Below are 5,762 nucleotides of genomic sequence, written 5' to 3'. Positions count from 1 at the left end.
CCCTTTGGATTTTTGGTTTATTTCTTTTCTATATTTAAAATATTTAATCAAATATAAACAATATAGATTCATGCCAAATCATTAGCTGTTTTTAGACTGTTTCTGTAGTCCCTCTGAAAATTTATCTGGTATGAATAACCAGATAAAGCACAAAAGCATGAACTCTTGTTCTTCAGTTAAAGAGCTTCTATAATAGCATTGATAATAGATGCCTTTTGTAGCCAAAACCAGGCGTCTCAACCTTATGTTTTCAGTTAAATGTTTAACTGAACATTGTTAAACATTGTTTGGTACCCAAAACAGCAGTGGACAGTGTTGTGCAATAATCATCTGTCATCAAGATATTCAGTAGTTTGTTTTTCCATAAGCATGTAATTGATCATATTTCTGCCAAGGATGTGCCTTCAAATTTGTAATTATAGTATTGTAGAAAAATGTCTTTTTGTCAGTGTCTCTTTTGTTAAACCATCCAATCTTCTGCCAGCAGTTCCAAACTACCCTGTGTTTTTACTTAATTTTTTGACTCTTAATCAGTGATGGGGCAGGATTGGAGGCAAGACTACCCATTTGCTAAGAGAGGGAGGGAAGAAAAGTCTGTTTTCCTTTAGTGCCATTCCACCTGCTGTATCATTTCATGAGGATGAAAAACAAAGGAATGTAATTGTCCTCATTTCCTTTGTAGTCGTTAATACATTCTTGATAGATTGTCTACCCCAGATGAGCTTAATAGAGGCAAGAGGTTTCCTTGCATTTGGGTGGCCCTATACAGTGTTTGAGGATCCTACCCAAAATATATTCCCATACCAAACACTTTTGTGGGTTAAGGAAAGAGTTTTAAACTTATTGTAAGGAAAAACTCCTTTTTATTTCTCTCCCCCAATCTTGAGAGTATTCAGTTTGGTGAGATAAGATTGGAAATAGAAACATAAGATTAAAATCTCTGAACTGTCCCCTTAGCTGGTTGGCCTTCCTCTTCTATTGGTGTCTTAACACTAACCTCCAAGAAGGATGTGTAGTTATAGCAACATCAGAGGTGAGGTCTCAAAACTTTTCAGATAATAAAGCAAAGCAAAATACCAGAAAACCTTCCTGTTGGGGAATGCTTGTTATGTTAAGGCATTAAAGGCCCTCCTAAAATTCAGAGACAAGAGGGGTAGAGCTGTATCTGTCACAAATTTTACCTAAGGACAGCGAACCTTACTTGCTTAATAGCTTCCTCTTCGTAGATGTGACCACTACTTGTGGAGATGAATTACAAGTGAGGGATGAAAGGCAAGACGCAAGGACAAAGTTTAAGTGAAGATGCTGCTATAAATAGGATCTCATACAATTTAAGAAATCTGAGAGCCCTTTACAGTCTCCTCTCTAGAAAAATTTGAAATAGGCTGTGTAGTCTTTCACATAATGTACCTATTGCCCTCAAGTGGCCCCCAGCTTTTCATTGTTAGCACCCTGCCCCACGCTCTCAGACCTGTTGATAAACTGAAGGGCTGTCATTACTTCAACATTACTTGCTTCATTCACCTCACCCAATCAAAACTTTTTATTTCTTCATCGCAGTGTTTATCACCAAGTAATAGGGGAAAAACCGAGATTAACTCCATCCGTCCTGAAATGCCAATGACCTTTAAATATGGCCAGAAGTATTTTCAATTATTTGGAAAGAATATTTTTAATCCAAATAACTTAATTGAAAAACATCTGGCTTTGTGGAAGAGGTTGTTTTGGGGAAAGTAGATAGACCCCAGGATCAACTTTCCTCAGCCCTTCTTGCTTCTTGCAGCTTTTTACCTTACACTTTTCCATCCACCATTTATTTAACATCACATCCCCATTGTGATGGGAAGAGCACTGAATTTGGAGCCCACAGGACCTATTTGCAAAATCCCAGTTCTGCCACTTACCACCTGGGTGACTGTTAGTTTCCTCTTGTTGCTGTAACAAATTACAGCAAACTTGGTGTCTTTTTTTAAAATGTTTTAGATAACATTTACTCATTTTTGAGAGAGAGAGACAGAGTGCGAGCAGGGGAGGGCAGAGAGAGGGAGACAGAATCCAAAGCAGGCTCCAGGCTCTGAGCTGTCAGAGCCCGACACAGGGCTCGAACTCACGAACCATGAGACCATGACCTGAGCCGAAGTTGGCCACTCAACTGACTGAGCCACCCAGGCACCCCTAAAGTAATCTGATTTTCTCAGAAGTAATCACTTGGAGTCAGGAAATGTAATCATTTGAGACTAAGAAGAAAAGTTAAGGTACTTAAAAGCAGTTTCTATCTCCAAGAGCTCTATTTATCGAGTGTCTTTAACCAATGATTTTAAGTTGATGTTAGACCACTAAAAGATTTACTTGATGTTTATTTTTGCCTTTTCTGAAGCATATATGCTTCTCCTTATCTCTTAGGGTATGATACACTGATTCTCCACATTTACATGTTACTCAGTGAACAAATACATAAGAAAGTATGATACACTCCTATAATTTATACCAGTGTAGTATTTCCATGGGCTTTGAAGGTGCTGTAGTCCTTCCTTATATTTGCCCTTAAAATGAACCCTCAGGTTCCCCCAAGGTTTTGGCTTTATTTGTCTGTCTTTGAAACTACATTTTCTTTTGTTGCCGTCATATCTGCTTATGTTGTGTTTTTTATACCTTCCACCTCTCTAAAAGTCCTTACCTGAGCCTTTGTTATCACTTTTGACTGTGCTGCATTTAGCTACATTTCTAAGTTTCTGATTCTTGCAAGTTTGTGGAAGCAAAGGATTCTTTAACCCGCATCAGCCTTGACCTAAGTGTACCACTTTAGGGGGGCCTGGATAGCTCTGTTGGTTAAGCATATAATCTTGATTTCAGCTCAGTTCATGCTCTCATGGTTCATGAGTTCGAGCCCTGTGTTAGGCTCTGCATGGGGATTCTCTGTCTCCCTCTGTCTGTGTCCCTCCCCTGCTTGCTCTCTCTCTCAAAAAAAAAAATATTAAAAAAAAAATAAGTGTACCACTTTACTTAAAGTTCATGATCTGGAGCTCCTGGTCTAGCAAGCTATGAAAATGCCAATAAATGTTTTAAAATAAAGCTTATATTTATTTTTTAATGTTTTTTTTTGAAGTTTATTTATTTTGAAAGAGAGAGAGCAGGTGGGGAGGAGCAGAGAGACAGGCAGAGAGATAATTCCAAGCAGGTTGTGCAACGTCAGTGCAGAGCCTGATGCGGGGCTCGAACTCATGAACCCATGAGGTCAGGACCTGAGCTGAAGCCAAGAGTCAGAGCGTAACTGATTGAGCCACCCAGGTGCTCCTGAAGCTTTTATTTAAACATCTATTTTGTTCAACCTTGAAGTTTTACTAATAAGCTAAAGAACAAATGGCCAATGCCAATGAATATTTGGGCTTCGATGTAGCAATGACAGCAGGTAGCCAGTGCCAGAAACAGAAGACTGGCCCAGCAGATGGAGAATAGCCCCTCTGCGCAGGCAGCATTAAAACTTAAGCAGAGGGGCGCCTGGGTGACTCAGTCTGCTAAGCGTCCAACTTCAGCTCAGGTCATGATCTTGCAGTTCATGAGTTTGAGCCCCTTGTCGGGCTCTGTGCTGACAGCTCAGAGCCTGGAGCCTGCTTTGGATTCTGTGTCTCCCTCTGTCTCTGCCCCTCTTCCACTCATGTGCTCTCGCTCTCTTTCCTCTCTCAAAAATAAATGAACATTAAAAAAGTTAAAAAAAAAAAAAACTTAAGCAGAAGACCTTAAACCAGCATCTGGATAAAAGTAATATCCAGGCATGGTTAGGTCGACATATAGGGGCCTTGGCCAGGGGAGGAATTGGAGAACAAAGCCTGCCCATAATCCAGAGAGGCATACCCAGAGGAGGACTATGTGGGGGACTTGCCACAGAACCCTGCTTAGTGGGAGGGTGGGGGATGTCGCTCTGAGGTTAAAACCTGCTCCAGGTGGGTGAGCTGTAGCTCCCCAAATGGGTTTAAGAAGATGTGGTGTTCGAGGTCGTGGAAGTCCTGGGAGAGGAGGCCTAGGGCATGGAGCTATGGGTCATGGTGAAATTGGTTATAGAGGTCAGGGTATGATGGGTTGGGGAAGAGGGAGCTTTGAATGCTGAGGTGGAGGCTGTGGGCCAGGGAGAGGTACCCTCACTCACCCTGTACTGACCTGGGAGCAGCTGGACAACCAGTGGGATACATACATGTTGAAAATGAAAGGACACCTGGATGCCAAGTTGGATGCCTACATGGCACAAAAAGATCCCAAAACCAATGACTGAAACCTGCCCACCCTCCTGGGAGAGACTCTTGTTCAAAAGTCACCACATGTGTAAGTAACTTTGAGATAACAGATGGAGAAGAAACCTGATTGATGATAGAAGGACTTACTACAATAGGCTATGGACTTACTTTCTCCAATTTGTGCCTTTAGGGTGTTCCTTTTACTTTTTTGATACTGTGTTGTATGAAACCATTTTTTGCTCTGACTTAGGTTTTCTTGTGTTTGGTTTTTTTTCCCTCATTGCTCTGACTTTTCTTTGAATGTGAATGTGGTATCCTTTTGGCTAGGACACCCTCTTCCCATCTCTGCCTGCCTTCACCTGTCATATGCTTTGATGTTCTAACATTTCCTCTCTTCATTTCTGTGTCCCCATGAAAATGCCCCAGAAGGAGCCGATCAGTGTTCTTTCTTAATGGCTAGGTTTCTGAGAAACGGTTCTGTTCTACATCATCTTTAATAACCTCTTAGAAATGTTTAGAAAATCTGGAGCTCAAAAATGAATTCTCCACATTGGTATTTTAGTGTAGTAAATTGGGAGCACTGACATAGCTGCAGGGCCACATAACAAGTTATATGAGGTAGTACCTCTGATTTGATTAAAGCTACTTCCGTGTACATTGACACCATGTAATGATTGTGTTGGTTCGGGTATGTACATGTTCTACCCTGGAATGAGATGTATAAACTTTACTCTTGGCTTTGTATCATGTCCAGAGAGTTACTGTTGAGATGGCTTACACCTACACTAGAGAGTAAATAGCCATTTGGTTTGGCAGATGCTTCAGAAGAGAAGGGGATAGAATGTTGGCAGGTATCTGATGGGAGTGGTCAGAAGATACCCATGCTGAAATGCTGTTATCCTTATGTTTATTCCAAACCAATCTTGGGATTCTCCATTCATTGGCTTTGTTTGACCCTCTTTTTATTTCCCTTGAGGTTTAATTAAGTTCAACCATACTCTGTCAACTGTTCAGTTTTCAGTGGAATCTTATATTTCTGGTTCATTATAATAAGAAATCATTCTCAAAACAACAACAAACCCCATACTTTGACCCTGTTCTTTAAAGACCATGTGGTGACACCTTCACTGTCTGTGAATTTTGTGGGAGAGAAGTCAAGACTTGGCCATCTGCTTTGCCCATCCCTGTTACTAGGAGAAGTTATCACAGTACCATAAGCAAATCAATCCTAAATCTGTTTCTCCTTCCTCCCTACCTCCTCCCTCCAGGTATTTCTCCAGTAGCACTGACTGGGAAATTGGATGGCTTCATGTCAGACTCAGAAGAAATGGGAGATAGTTGTGAATTGATTTAAGAAAAGAATCTGAAAAAAATATAATTCCTTTTTTAATTGTAGGGAGATGATAAAGTACATAAAAGTAAATGTTACTTCCTTGTAGAATTATATTTCATTGGTTTAGGCTGTGTTTGGTTGGAGGAGCTTGTGTAAATCAGAATTTCCAGATCAGCATTATGGTATATTTGCTCACAAAA

General features: G+C 40.6%; 1 pseudogene; it reads left to right on the top strand.

Moving 5' to 3' along the window:
- The first annotated feature begins 3,713 nt into the window (after window positions 1-3,713).
- Window positions 3,714-5,455, top strand: LOC145713768 (chromatin target of PRMT1 protein pseudogene; annotated as a pseudogene).
- Window positions 5,456-5,762: the final 307 nt, after the last annotated feature.

Source organism: Panthera onca, chromosome X (genome assembly GCF_046562875.1).
Source record: "Panthera onca isolate mPanOnc1 chromosome X, mPanOnc1 haplotype 2, whole genome shotgun sequence".
Taxonomy (NCBI): domain Eukaryota; kingdom Metazoa; phylum Chordata; class Mammalia; order Carnivora; family Felidae; genus Panthera; species Panthera onca.
The sequence above is the reverse complement of the archived record's forward strand: the minus strand, read 5'-3'. Positions and strand labels throughout refer to the sequence as shown.